At 43.7% G+C, this 14,141-nt stretch overlaps 3 long non-coding RNA genes across 3 annotated transcripts; 2 read left to right on the forward strand and 1 right to left on the reverse strand.

The window, feature by feature from the left end:
• Positions 1–1,618: 1,618 nt before the first annotated feature.
• LOC138647139 (uncharacterized) lies at positions 1,619–3,528 on the reverse strand. The gene is made up of 3 exons (XR_011314902.1): positions 3,364–3,528; positions 1,800–1,871; positions 1,619–1,699 (listed from the first exon to the last, which is right to left on the reverse strand). It is a non-coding gene; the product is annotated as an uncharacterized lncRNA (long non-coding RNA).
• Positions 3,529–6,515: 2,987 nt separating this feature from the next.
• Positions 6,516–8,451, forward strand: LOC138647140 (uncharacterized). Its single transcript, XR_011314903.1, has 3 exons — positions 6,516–6,712; positions 8,199–8,270; positions 8,371–8,451. It is a non-coding gene; the product is annotated as an uncharacterized lncRNA (long non-coding RNA).
• Positions 8,452–11,648: 3,197 nt separating this feature from the next.
• Positions 11,649–13,812, forward strand: LOC138647141 (uncharacterized). The gene is made up of 3 exons (XR_011314904.1): positions 11,649–12,071; positions 13,560–13,631; positions 13,732–13,812. It is a non-coding gene; the product is annotated as an uncharacterized lncRNA (long non-coding RNA).
• Positions 13,813–14,141: the final 329 nt, after the last annotated feature.

Here is a 14,141-nt window from a genome sequence, read left to right on the forward strand (position 1 = left end):
TAATCGCTGGTCATGGAGAGTCCTTTTAACATCTCTGTCAAGTAAATTGACAAAGGTCTCTACAGCGTGACTTGATTTGGGTGGGACGAAAGTGCTACGATTACGTAGACCCAGTTGATCGATTGTGAGGATCGGTCCCTCAGTTTGGGCTGGTGTAGAGACAGGTCCGGGAAAATTAGTGGATTCCTCAAAATATACTTTGAGTCTAATATTCCTATAAAATTGTTGTAGATCCCTCTCTAGTTGGAAGGAATCCCATTTGGGGGTTGGGCAGAATGATAGACCCATATTCAAGACCTTCAATTCTAAAGGAGAAAGAGTATAGTTAGAAATGTTGATCACAGAGTTTGGACCCCTACCTGAGATCTGAGCGTCATGTGACGGTCTCCGTCCTTTCTTCCTGGACCTCCGGGTTGGCGTGCGTTTTGGCCTAAAAAAAGAGGTCCCGATGTTTGAGCCCCACCAGTCTCGCTGCCGGATCCTGCAGAGGAACCTCCGGCAGGTGAGGAGCCCCCTGAGTGGTAGTTGCCTGGGGTACGGCGATATCTGGGCCTTGGACGTCTGGGAAAGGGGTCCTCCCATTTGTAAACGTTGTTGGTTAAGTAATCTTCAATGTCTCTTTGAAATTTTGTACGTTTCCTATCTTCTAAGGTCTTTTGATGTACTGTCAGGATAGAGTCCACTTTGTTTTTCATTGTGGTAAATTCAGTGCTGTTCAAAGTAGAAGTTAACTGTGTCTCAATGCTCTCTATTTTTTCCTCCGTAGCTTTGATGGCCTCTTGAAGGTACTCGATAGTAAGTAATATGATGTCAAATGAGCACTTGTTTAAGATTTTCTGAAAAGTAGCACAATACTTTTCGTTCTCGGAAAATAAGGTTGGGCGAAGATTGCAACGTAGACCCCTGGGTATTTTTCCTTGACGATGGTACTCTCCCAAGGTGGCGCAATGCAGATCGTAGCCGATGAGTCTTTTTCTCTCCCTTTCCGAGTCCCTCGATTTAGCGTCCTTGCTGGGTAGATGTAGAAAGTCCGTCTTTGTTTTTATTTTGGATAAAATGGTAGAGCCCGTTGCATCATCGTAGACGTAGGTTTCAGTAGACATGGATTCCGTCGGTGCTTAGAACCAAAGTCAGTCAATGCGGAGAATTCGAAGGCTAGCACTCGACTAATAGGGGTGTGACGGTGCGAGTGAACGGAACCAATAGTCCCATCAAACGTAGCAATATATAATCACTGCACTCATACTATGAAACTTGCTTGATGCAGGTGAAAAAGTTTATTGAGACAATTGTAGCAAAAGATAAAATGGTGAAGCGATAGGCATAAACGACGTTTCGGCCAGCTCGTGGCCTTGATCACGTTATCGCTGGAACAAATGACAGAGAAAGACAATGAATAACTATATACAAAGCAGTAAGCAACTATGTATAAAACTATTTACATATATACAGATCTGGAAAACATGTTAAAACCAAGGTAGAGGTCAAACATAAGATGCCAGTGCTCGTAAATGAAGTACATATGATGTCAAGACGACAAATCGAGGCATAGGGAAACAAGAAGATACATGTATCGTGCACTAGAGTGAGAGAACAAGACGATAAGACTGTAGCATACCCTAGTGGGAGGTTCCTTATGTATTGTTGTATTGCAGTGTTGCTGAGGGTGACAGCCAGAGGTAAAGGAGTTTAAATAGTCCTAAAGAGAATGATGGAACACCAAAAGCAATGATTCAGATTATCATTTAGCCATGATCTTATCTTATGGTAGGGGGCAAAAGATAAAGGCTATAACATACTTGTGAGATGCCATTAGTACACGTATGACGAGCCGTTAGTCGCCGTATAGTGGAGCACACATGTGGGTATGACTGTAGGAACAGACGATAGTAAGTTATCTGTTGAATCCGTAGTAAGTCTATAACAAGTGCGATAGACTACGGTATACTTGCCAGTATAATATTCTTATTATAAACAGTGTGGCAGGCCGGTCGTCGTGGTATGAGACGTACGTGGAAGTATGGCTAAGGAGATACATAGATATACATCGGAATGAGTTTTAGTCCATATCAGGTCAGATAAGGAGGAATTACGCTATACTTGCCAACTTGATAATTAACTTGTAGTGCACCGGATGTCCCCAATGTATAAAAGATATATGTGGATATTGCTGTGGGAACAGATATACGTAGGGTAAGTAGGTTGTAAGGTAGGCCTACAGTGAGCAATTATGCGGTTGGTGTGCTACCTGCCAGTATGTAGGCCCAGTCCCGGTCCAACCATAGGGGTCCCGAGTTCCAAATAGAATCAGGGCTGTGGTGCACAAAAATATGGCTGCAATACAATAAAGGGGCTATTAGGATGAAGTATTCTCAACCCCCATGTTACTTATCTGTAGGGTGAAATCTCACATCTGTGGTCCGCTGGTCGCGTTCGGGGGGCCGGCGTTGGTGGCCAAGTGGTAAGAGCAGACACAATCTGTGTCTATGCTGAGGGACGGCTGCCATGACTGATCTGGTAGCGCTGTATAAGGCCATAGCCGGTCAGGTGACCGGAAGCGGTCCGGGACGCCCACGTCTGCGCAGTTAATGCAGGGACAGGAGGGGAGGGGAGCCCAGCAGAGTCGACGCGTGCGCTGTGTCAAGTAATCCCATCAGCGCCTGTGATGTGGAGAGGGAAACCAGCGTCTGTGCGGTACAGCAATGACCGCAAAATGGAGCCCACGCATGGGCAATGCGCATTGTGTGTTAGAGTGGCAAGGCAGGGACTGTAAGGTGGCGCCTGCGCATGCGCAATACACATTGAGGGCTAGAATGGTGTAGGGACAGCAAGATGGCACCCGCATATGCGCAGTGTATATTGTGGGCTGAAGTGTCAGTGTCCAAGTATCCGGAATTGGTGACATCGGTGTGTGAACAGACAAGACCATAGGGGAGATAAATCAGCGAAGTAAACGGACCTATCTAGGCATTTCAAAGGCACAGATGGTACGTGGTGTACATAATTACAACAACTCTGCAAATACAAAATATAAATGCATACATATATATATGAACGGCAGGAGTCCAAACTGGAAAAAAAGAAAGAAAAATAGGGAGAAAATAAAGAAAATAAGAAAGAAAAGAAAAGAAAAAAGAAAATGAAAGAAAATAAATGGGGATAATTGGAACAAATGAAATTAAAATACTATGAACTAGAATTGGGGTATAAAATTCAGAACTAAAGATGTAAAAAAATGTAAAAAAAAAAAAAAAAAAATCAAAACATCAAAAAATTAATAAAAGTATACATATGGGCGGGGCATATATATTATATAGTGCTGGTTGAGGAACCTGTGGGGGGAGGGGGGGTTATAAGTCTTACCGTCCAGAAAGTGCGCACGGTTGAGGCTATTAGTGCAGTGGGTCAGTACGTCTAGAAAAAACAAGGATGTTCATGTTAGCCAATCGATTTCACGATTTAATCCCCTTGGGTGAAGGGTATCTAGAGTGTAGATCCAATATGTCTCTCTTTGTTTTAAAAGTTGGATATGATTGCCACCCCTTCTCGGGCGTGGTACCCTCTCGACTATTTGAAACCTTAGCTGGGCAATATTATGCCTCGCCTCCTTGAAGTGTGCTGGTAGAGGTAGCCATAATTTCTCACGTCTGATCGTAGATTTGTGGCTGGATATGCGATCCCTTATCGCCTGAGTGGTCTCCCCCACGTACAATAACCCACAGGGGCACTTTATAATGTAAACCACAAAGCTTGTTGCACAATTGTAGTAGTCTCTAATGGGATATGATTTCCCGGTTCGTGGATGAACTACTTCGTTACCTTTGATGATATTAGAGCAACTCATGCAATTCAGGCAGGGGAAAGTGCCCGTTCTTTTTTGGTCCATGAGGGTCCTGGTGAGTGGTGACTTATGTGACCCTAAATCGGCTCTTACCACCTTGTCCCGTATGTTTTTGGGTCGTCTAGTACACATTAATGGGGGATCCTTGAAGACAGGAATATTGGGTTATGCCTTATTGAGGAGGGGCCAATGTCCCCTGATGAGATTATGTATTTTGTGCATAGTGGGGTGGTGGTTATGTACAAAAGGGAGCCTCGGGTTTTTTTGTATATTGACTGCCCCATCGTTCAGGTCACTACTGGCTCGAGAAGATTCCATATCAAGGAGACTAGTTGGATAGTTCCGGGCTTCAAATTTTTGTGCCATCTCCTGTATTCTGGTCTCCCTAGTCGGGGGGTCGGAGACGATTCTAGTTACCCTTTTAAATTGTGATCTGGGGAGGCTGTTTTTGATGGATTTAGGGTGACAGCTGTTATATAGTAGAAGGCTGTTGCAATCGGTCGGTTTCGTATAGATATCCGTGGTGAGATAGCCATTGATATCTTTGAGTACTTTAGTATCCAGAAATGTAACCTCGTTGTTGTGGTGTACCAGCGTAAAAGATAGCTCGGGTCTGACAGCGTTAATGGAAGTATGAAATTCAAGAAGACTAGTTAAGTCACCTTGCCATATACAGAAAATATCATCTATGTACCTGTACCAGGTACATGCGTGTTGTTGAAAATTGGGATCTGGGTACACGTATTCTTTTTCGAAGCGATCCATATACAGATTAGCATAGGCTGGGGCCACATTTGACCCCATGGCGGTGCCACATGTCTGTACGAAGAAATCATCTCCGAATAGAAAGAAATTCTCTCTGAGTACTAGGTTCAATAGATCCAGGCATAGTTCCTGGGCACCCCTGTCCACACTGGCCTCATTAAGTGTTAGGGATACTGCCTCGATTCCCTTATCATGAGTTATTGACGTGTATAAGCTGTTTACGTCAAATGTACATAGAATACTATTGTGTGGAATGTTGTTAATATTGCGGATTTTTTTGAGGAAATCTCCAGTGTCTAATATGAATGATTTTGTGAGTTTGGTATATGGTGTGAGGAGCTTCTCCAGGAATATGGACAATGGGTTCAAAATTGAATCGGTTGAAGCCACTATAGGGCGGCCGGGGGGATTTTGAAGATTTTTATGGATCTTAGGCAAGATATAAATTACAGGGATCACTGGGTGATTATTGGTGAGGTACACTTTTGTTTTGTTGTCAATAGTTTTCAATAGTAAGTGCTTATCAAGTACCTTCTTAATTTTTTGTTGTATGGAATAAGTTGGATCGGTCTGTAACATTTTATATGTTGATGTGTCAGAGAGCTGTCTTCTTACTTCGGTCATATAGAAACTTTTATCCATGACAACGATGGCTCCCCCCTTGTCCGCTGGTTTTATGATGATATTTTTGTTCCCACTAAGTGAGTCCAGGGCTTGTTTCTCAAGAGGATCGAGATTATGGCGGACAGGGAGGAAGCCTAATCGCTGGTCATGGAGAGTCCTTTTAACATCTCTGTCAAGTAAATTGACAAAGGTCTCTACAGCGTGACTTGATTTGGGTGGGACGAAAGTGCTACGATTACGTAGACCCAGTTGATCGATTGTGAGGATCGGTCCCTCAGTTTGGGCTGGTGTAGAGACAGGTCCGGGAAAATTAGTGGATTCCTCAAAATATACTTTGAGTCTAATATTCCTATAAAATTGTTGTAGATCCCTCTCTAGTTGGAAGGAATCCCATTTGGGGGTTGGGCAGAATGATAGACCCATATTCAAGACCTTCAATTCTAAAGGAGAAAGAGTATAGTTAGAAATGTTGATCACAGAGTTTGGACCCCTACCTGAGATCTGAGCGTCATGTGACAGTCTCCGTCCTTTCTTCCTGGACCTCCGGGTTGGCGTGCGTTTTGGCCTAAAAAAAGAGGTCCCGATGTTTGAGCCCCACCAGTCTCGCTGCCGGATCCTGCAGAGGAACCTCCGGCAGGTGAGGAGCCCCCTGAGTGGTAGTTGCCTGGGGTACGGCGATATCTGGGCCTTGGACGTCTGGGAAAGGGGTCCTCCCATTTGTAAACGTTGTTGGTTAAGTAATCTTCAATGTCTCTTTGAAATTTTGTACGTTTCCTATCTTCTAAGATAAAATACATAATCTCATCAGGGGACATTGGCCCCTCCTCAATAAGGCATAACCCAATATTCCTGTCTTCAAGGATCCCCCATTAATGTGTACTAGACGACCCAAAAACATACGGGACAAGGTGGTAAGAGCCGATTTAGGGTCACATAAGTCACCACTCACCAGGACCCTCATGGACCAAAAAAGAACGGGCACTTTCCCCTGCCTGAATTGCATGAGTTGCTCTAATATCATCAAAGGTAACGAAGTAGTTCATCCACGAACCGGGAAATCATATCCCATTAGAGACTATTACACTTGTGCAACAAGCTTTGTGGTTTACATTATAAAGTGCCCCTGTGGGTTATTGTACGTGGGGGAAACCACTCAGGCGATAAGGGATCGCATATCCAGCCACAAATCTACGATCAGACGTGAGAAATTATGGCTACCTCTACCAGCACACTTCAAGGAGGCGAGGCATAATATTGCCCAGCTAAGGTTTCAAATAGTCGAGAGGGTACCACGCCCGAGAAGGGGTGGCAATCATATCCAACTTTTAAAACAAAGAGAGACATATTGGATCTACACTCTAGATACCCTTCACCCAAGGGGATTAAATCGTGAAATCGATTGGCTAACATGAACATCCTTGTTTTTTCTAGACGTACTGACCCACTGCACTAATAGCCTCAACCGTGCGCACTTTCTGGACGGTAAGACTTATAACCCCCCCTCCCCCCACAGGTTCCTCAACCAGCACTATATAATATATATGCCCCGCCCATATGTATACTTTTATTAATTTTTTTATTTTTTTTTTTTTACATTTTTTTACATCTTTAGTTCTGAATTTTATACCCCAATTCTAGTTCATAGTATTTTAATTTCATTTTTTCCAATTATCCCCATTTATTTTCTTATTTTCTTTCATTTTCTTTTTTCTTTTCTTTTATTTCTTATTTTCTTTATTTTCTCCCTATTTTTCTTTCTTTTTTTCCAGTTTGGACTCCTGCCGTTCATATATATATGTATGCATTTATATTTTGTATTTGCAGAGTTGTTGTAATTATGTACACCACGTACCATCTGTGCCTTTGAAATGCCTAGATAGGTCCTTTTACTTCGCTGATTTATCTCCCCTATGGTCTTGTCTGTTCACACACCGATGTCACCAGTTCCGGATACTTGGACACTGACACTTCAGCCCACAATATACACTGCGCATATGCGGGTGCCATCTTGCTGTCCCTACACCATTCTAGCCCTCAATGTGTATTGCGCATGCGCAGGCGCCATCTTACAGTCCCTGCCTTGCCACTCTAACACACAATGCGCATTGCCCATGCGTGGGCTCCATTTTGCGGTCATTGCTGTACCGCACAGACGCTGGTTTCCCTCTCCACATCACAGGCGCTGATGGGATTACTTGACACAGCGCACGCGTCGACTCTGCTGGGCTCCCCTCCCCTCCTGTCCCTGCATTAACTGCGCAGACGTGGGCGTCCCGGACCGCTTCCGGTCACCTGACCGGCTATGGCCTTATACAGCGCTACCAGATCAGTCATGGCAGCCGTCCCTCAGCATAGACACAGATTGTGTCTGCTCTTACCACTTGGCCACCAACGCCGGCCCCCCGAACGCGACCAGCGGACCACAGATGTGAGATTTCACCCTACAGATAAGTAACATGGGGGTTGAGAATACTTCATCCTAATAGCCCCTTTATTGTATTGCAGCCATATTTTTGTGCACCACAGCCCTGATTCTATTTGGAACTCGGGACCCCTATGGTTGGACCGGGACTGGGCCTACATACTGGCAGGTAGCACACCAACCGCATAATTGCTCACTGTAGGCCTACCTTACAACCTACTTACCCTACGTATATCTGTTCCCACAGCAATATCCACATATATCTTTTATACATTGGGGACATCCGGTGCACTACAAGTTAATTATCAAGTTGGCAAGTATAGCGTAATTCCTCCTTATCTGACCTGATATGGACTAAAACTCATTCCGATGTATATCTATGTATCTCCTTAGCCATACTTCCACGTACGTCTCATACCACGACGACCGGCCTGCCACACTGTTTATAATAAGAATATTATACTGGCAAGTATACCGTAGTCTATCGCACTTGTTATAGACTTACTACGGATTCAACAGATAACTTACTATCGTCTGTTCCTACAGTCATACCCACATGTGTGCTCCACTATACGGCGACTAACGGCTCGTCATACGTGTACTAATGGCATCTCACAAGTATGTTATAGCCTTTATCTTTTGCCCCCTACCATAAGATAAGATCATGGCTAAATGATAATCTGAATCATTGCTTTTGGTGTTCCATCATTCTCTTTAGGACTATTTAAACTCCTTTACCTCTGGCTGTCACCCTCAGCAACACTGCAATACAACAATACATAAGGAACCTCCCACTAGGGTATGCTACAGTCTTATCGTCTTGTTCTCTCACTCTAGTGCACGATACATGTATCTTCTTGTTTCCCTATGCCTCGATTTGTCGTCCTGACATCATATGTACTTCATTTACGAGCACTGGCATCTTATGTTTGACCTCTACCTTGGTTTTGACATGTTTTCCAGATCTGTATATATGTAAATAGTTTTATACATAGTTGCTTACTGCTTTGTATATAGTTATTCATTGTCTTTCTCTGTCATTTGTTCCAGCGATAACGTGATCAAGGCCACGAGCTGGCCGAAACGTCGTTTATGCCTATCGCTTCACCATTTTATCTTTTGCTACAATTGTCTCAATAAACTTTTTCACCTGCATCAAGCAAGTTTCATAGTATGAGTGCAGTGATTATATATTGCTACGTTTGATGGGACTATTGGTTCCGTTCACTCGCACCGTCACACCCCTATTAGTCGAGTGCTAGCCTTCGAATTCTCTGCATTGACTGACTTTGGTTCTAAGCACCGACGGAATCCATGTCTACTGAAACCTACGTCTACGATGATGCAACGGGCTCTACCATTTTATCCAAAATAAAAACAAAGACGGACTTTCTACATCTACCCAGCAAGGACGCTAAATCGAGGGACTCGGAAAGGGAGAGAAAAAGACTCATCGGCTACGATCTGCATTGCGCCACCTTGGGAGAGTACCATCGTCAAGGAAAAATACCCAGGGGTCTACGTTGCAATCTTCGCCCAACCTTATTTTCCGAGAACGAAAAGTATTGTGCTACTTTTCAGAAAATCTTAAACAAGTGCTCATTTGACATCATATTACTTACTATCGAGTACCTTCAAGAGGCCATCAAAGCTACGGAGGAAAAAATAGAGAGCATTGAGACACAGTTAACTTCTACTTTGAACAGCACTGAATTTACCACACTGAAAAACAAAGTGGACTCTATCCTGACAGTACATCAAAAGACCTTAGAAGATAGGAAACGTACAAAATTTCAAAGAGACATTGAAGATTACTTAACCAACAACGTTTACAAATGGGAGGACCCCTTTCCCAGACGTCCAAGGCCCAGATATCGCCGTACCCCAGGCAACTACCACTCAGGGGGCTCCTCACCTGCCGGAGGTTCCTCTGCAGGATCCGGCAGCGAGACTGGTGGGGCTCAAACATCGGGACCTCTTTTTTTAGGCCAAAACGCACGCCAACCCGGAGGTCCAGGAAGAAAGGACGGAGACTGTCACATGACGCTCAGATCTCAGGTAGGGGTCCAAACTCTGTGATCAACATTTCTAACTATACTCTTTCTCCTTTAGAATTGAAGGTCTTGAATATGGGTCTATCATTCTGCCCAACCCCCAAATGGGATTCCTTCCAACTAGAGAGGGATCTACAACAATTTTATAGGAATATTAGACTCAAAGTATATTTTGAGGAATCCACTAATTTTCCCGGACCTGTCTCTACACCAGCCCAAACTGAGGGACCGATCCTCACAATCGATCAACTGGGTCTACGTAATCGTAGCACTTTCGTCCCACCCAAATCAAGTCACGCTGTAGAGACCTTTGTCAATTTACTTGACAGAGATGTTAAAAGGACTCTCCATGACCAGCGATTAGGCTTCCTCCCTGTCCGCCATAATCTCGATCCTCTTGAGAAACAAGCCCTGGACTCACTTAGTGGGAACAAAAATATCATCATAAAACCAGCGGACAAGGGGGGAGCCATCGTTGTCATGGATAAAAGTTTCTATATGACCGAAGTAAGAAGACAGCTCTCTGACACATCAACATATAAAATGTTACAGACCGATCCAACTTATTCCATACAACAAAAAATTAAGAAGGTACTTGATAAGCACTTACTATTGAAAACTATTGACAACAAAACAAAAGTATACCTCACCAATAATCACCCAGTGACCCCTGTAATTTATATCTTGCCTAAGATCCATAAAAATCTTCAAAATCCCCCCGGCCGCCCTATAGTGGCTTCAACCGATTCAATTTTGAACCCATTGTCCATATTCCTGGAGAAGCTCCTCACACCACATACCAAACTCACAAAATCATTCATATTAGACACTGGAGATTTCCTCAAAAAAATCCGCAATATTAACAACATTCCACACAATAGTATTCTATGTACATTTGACGTAAACAGCTTATACACGTCAATAACTCATGATAAGGGAATCGAGGCAGTATCCCTAACACTTAATGAGGCCAGTGTGGACAGGGGTGCCCAGGAACTATGCCTGGATCTATTGAACCTAGTACTCAGAGAGAATTTCTTTCTATCCGGAGATGATTTCTTCGTACAGACATGTGGCACCGCCATGGGGTCAAATGTGGCCCCAGCCTATGCTAATCTGTATATGGATCGCTTCGAAAAAGAATACGTGTACCCAGATCCCAATTTTCAACAACACGCATGTACCTGGTACAGGTACATAGATGATATTTTCTGTATATGGCAAGGTGACTTAACTAGTCTTCTTGAATTTCATACTTCCATTAACGCTGTCAGACCCGAGCTATCTTTTACGCTGGTACACCACAACAACGAGGTTACATTTCTGGATACTAAAGTACTCAAAGATATCAATGGCTATCTCACCACGGATATCTATACGAAACCGACCGATTGCAACAGCCTTCTACTATATAACAGCTGTCACCCTAAATCCATCAAAAACAGCCTCCCCAGATCACAATTTAAAAGGGTAACTAGAATCGTCTCCGACCCCCCGACTAGGGAGACCAGAATACAGGAGATGGCACAAAAATTTGAAGCCCGGAACTATCCAACTAGTCTCCTTGATATGGAATCTTCTCGAGCCAGTAGTGACCTGAACGATGGGCCAGTCAATATACAAAAAAACCCGAGGCTCCCTTTTGTACATAACCACCACCCCACTATGCACAAAATACATAATCTCATCAGGGGACATTGGCCCCTCCTCAATAAGGCATATCCCAATATTCCTGTCTTCAAGGATACCCCATTAATGTGTACTAGACGACCCAAAAACATACGGGACAAGGTGGTAAGAGCCGATTTAGGGTCACATAAGTCACCACTCACCAGGACCCTCACGGACCAAAAAAGAACGGGCACTTTCCCCTGCCTGAATTGCATGAGTTGCTCTAATATCATCAAAGGTAACGAAGTAGTTCATCCACGAACCGGGAAATCATATCCCATTAGAGACTATTACACTTGTGCAACAAGCTTTGTGGTTTACATTATAAAGTGCCCCTGTGGGTTATTGTACGTGGGGGAGACCACTCAGGCGATAAGGGATCGCATATCCAGCCACAAATCTACGATCAGACGTGAGAAATTATGGCTACCTCTACCAGCACACTTCAAGGAGGCGAGGCATAATATTGCCCAGCTAAGGTTTCAAATAGTCGAGAGGGTACCACGCCCAAGAAGGGGTGGCAATCATATCCAACTTTTAAAACAAAGAGAGACATATTGGATCTACACTCTAGATACCCTTCACCCAAGGGGATTAAATCGTGAAATCGATTGGCTAACATGAACATCCTTGTTTTTTCTAGACGTACTGACCCACTGCACTAATAGCCTCAACCGTGCGCACTTTCTGGACGGTAAGACTTATAACCCCCCCTCCCCCCACAGGTTCCTCAACCAGCACTATATAATATATATGCCCCGCCCATATGTATACTTTTATTAATTTTTTGATTTTTTGATTTTTTTTTTTTTTTACATTTTTTTACATCTTTAGTTCTGAATTTTATACCCCAATTCTAGTTCATAGTATTTTAATTTCATTTGTTCCAATTATCCCCATTTATTTTCTTTCATTTTCTTTTTTCTTTTCTTTTATTTCTTATTTTCTTTATTTTCTCCCTATTTTTCTTTCTTTTTTTCCAGTTTGGACTCCTGCCGTTCATATATATATGTATGCATTTATATTTTGTATTTGCAGAGTTGTTGTAATTATGTACACCACGTACCATCTGTGCCTTTGAAATGCCTAGATAGGTCCTTTTACTTCGCTGATTTATCTCCCCTATGGTCTTGTCTGTTCACACACCGATGTCACCAGTTCCGGATACTTGGACACTGACACTTCAGCCCACAATATACACTGCGCATATGCGGGTGCCATCTTGCTGTCCCTACACCATTCTAGCCCTCAATGTGTATTGCGCATGCGCAGGCGCCATCTTACAGTCCCTGCCTTGCCACTCTAACACACAATGCGCATTGCCCATGCGTGGGCTCCATTTTGCGGTCATTGCTGTACCGCACAGACGCTGGTTTCCCTCTCCACATCACAGGCGCTGATGGGATTACTTGACACAGCGCACGCGTCGACTCTGCTGGGCTCCCCTCCCCTCCTGTCCCTGCATTAACTGCGCAGACGTGGGCGTCCCGGACCGCTTCCGATCACCTGACCGGCTATGGCCTTATACAGCGCTACCAGATCAGTCATGGCAGCCGTCCCTCAGCATAGACACAGATTGTGTCTGCTCTTACCACTTGGCCACCAACGCCGGCCCCCCGAACGCGACCAGCGGACCACAGATGTGAGATTTCACCCTACAGATAAGTAACATGGGGGTTGAGAATACTTCATCCTAATAGCCCCTTTATTGTATTGCAGCCATATTTTTGTGCACCACAGCCCTGATTCTATTTGGAACTCGGGACCCCTATGGTTGGACCGGGACTGGGCCTACATACTGGCAGGTAGCACACCAACCGCATAATTGCTCACTGTAGGCCTACCTTACAACCTACTTACCCTACGTATATCTGTTCCCACAGCAATATCCACATATATCTTTTATACATTGGGGACATCCGGTGCACTACAAGTTAATTATCAAGTTGGCAAATATAGCGTAATTCCTCCTTATCTGACCTGATATGGACTAAAACTCATTCCGATGTATATCTATGTATCTCCTTAGCCATACTTCCACGTACGTCTCATACCACGACGACCGGCCTGCCACACTGTTTATAATAAGAATATTATACTGGCAAGTATACCGTAGTCTATCGCACTTGTTATAGACTTACTACGGATTCAACAGATAACTTACTATCGTCTGTTCCTACAGTCATACCCACATGTGTGCTCCACTATACGGCGACTAACGGCTCGTCATACGTGTACTAATGGCATCTCACAAGTATGTTATAGCCTTTATCTTTTGCCCCCTACCATAAGATAAGATCATGGCTAAATGATAATCTGAATCATTGCTTTTGGTGTTCCATCATTCTCTTTAGGACTATTTAAACTCCTTTACCTCTGGCTGTCACCCTCAGCAACACTGCAATACAACAATACATAAGGAACCTCCCACTAGGGTATGCTACAGTCTTATCGTCTTGTTCTCTCACTCTAGTGCACGATACATGTATCTTCTTGTTTCCCTATGCCTCGATTTGTCGTCCTGACATCATATGTACTTCATTTACGAGCACTGGCATCTTATGTTTGACCTCTACCTTGGTTTTGACATGTTTTCCAGATCTGTATATATGTAAATAGTTTTATACATAGTTGCTTACTGCTTTGTATATAGTTATTCATTGTCTTTCTCTGTCATTTGTTCCAGCGATAACGTGATCAAGGCCACGAGCTGGCCGAAACGTCGTTTATGCCTATCGCTTCACCATTTTATCTTTTGCTACAA

This window comes from Ranitomeya imitator, chromosome 8, assembly GCF_032444005.1.
Source record: "Ranitomeya imitator isolate aRanImi1 chromosome 8, aRanImi1.pri, whole genome shotgun sequence".
NCBI classification, from domain to species: Eukaryota; Metazoa; Chordata; class Amphibia; order Anura; family Dendrobatidae; genus Ranitomeya; species Ranitomeya imitator.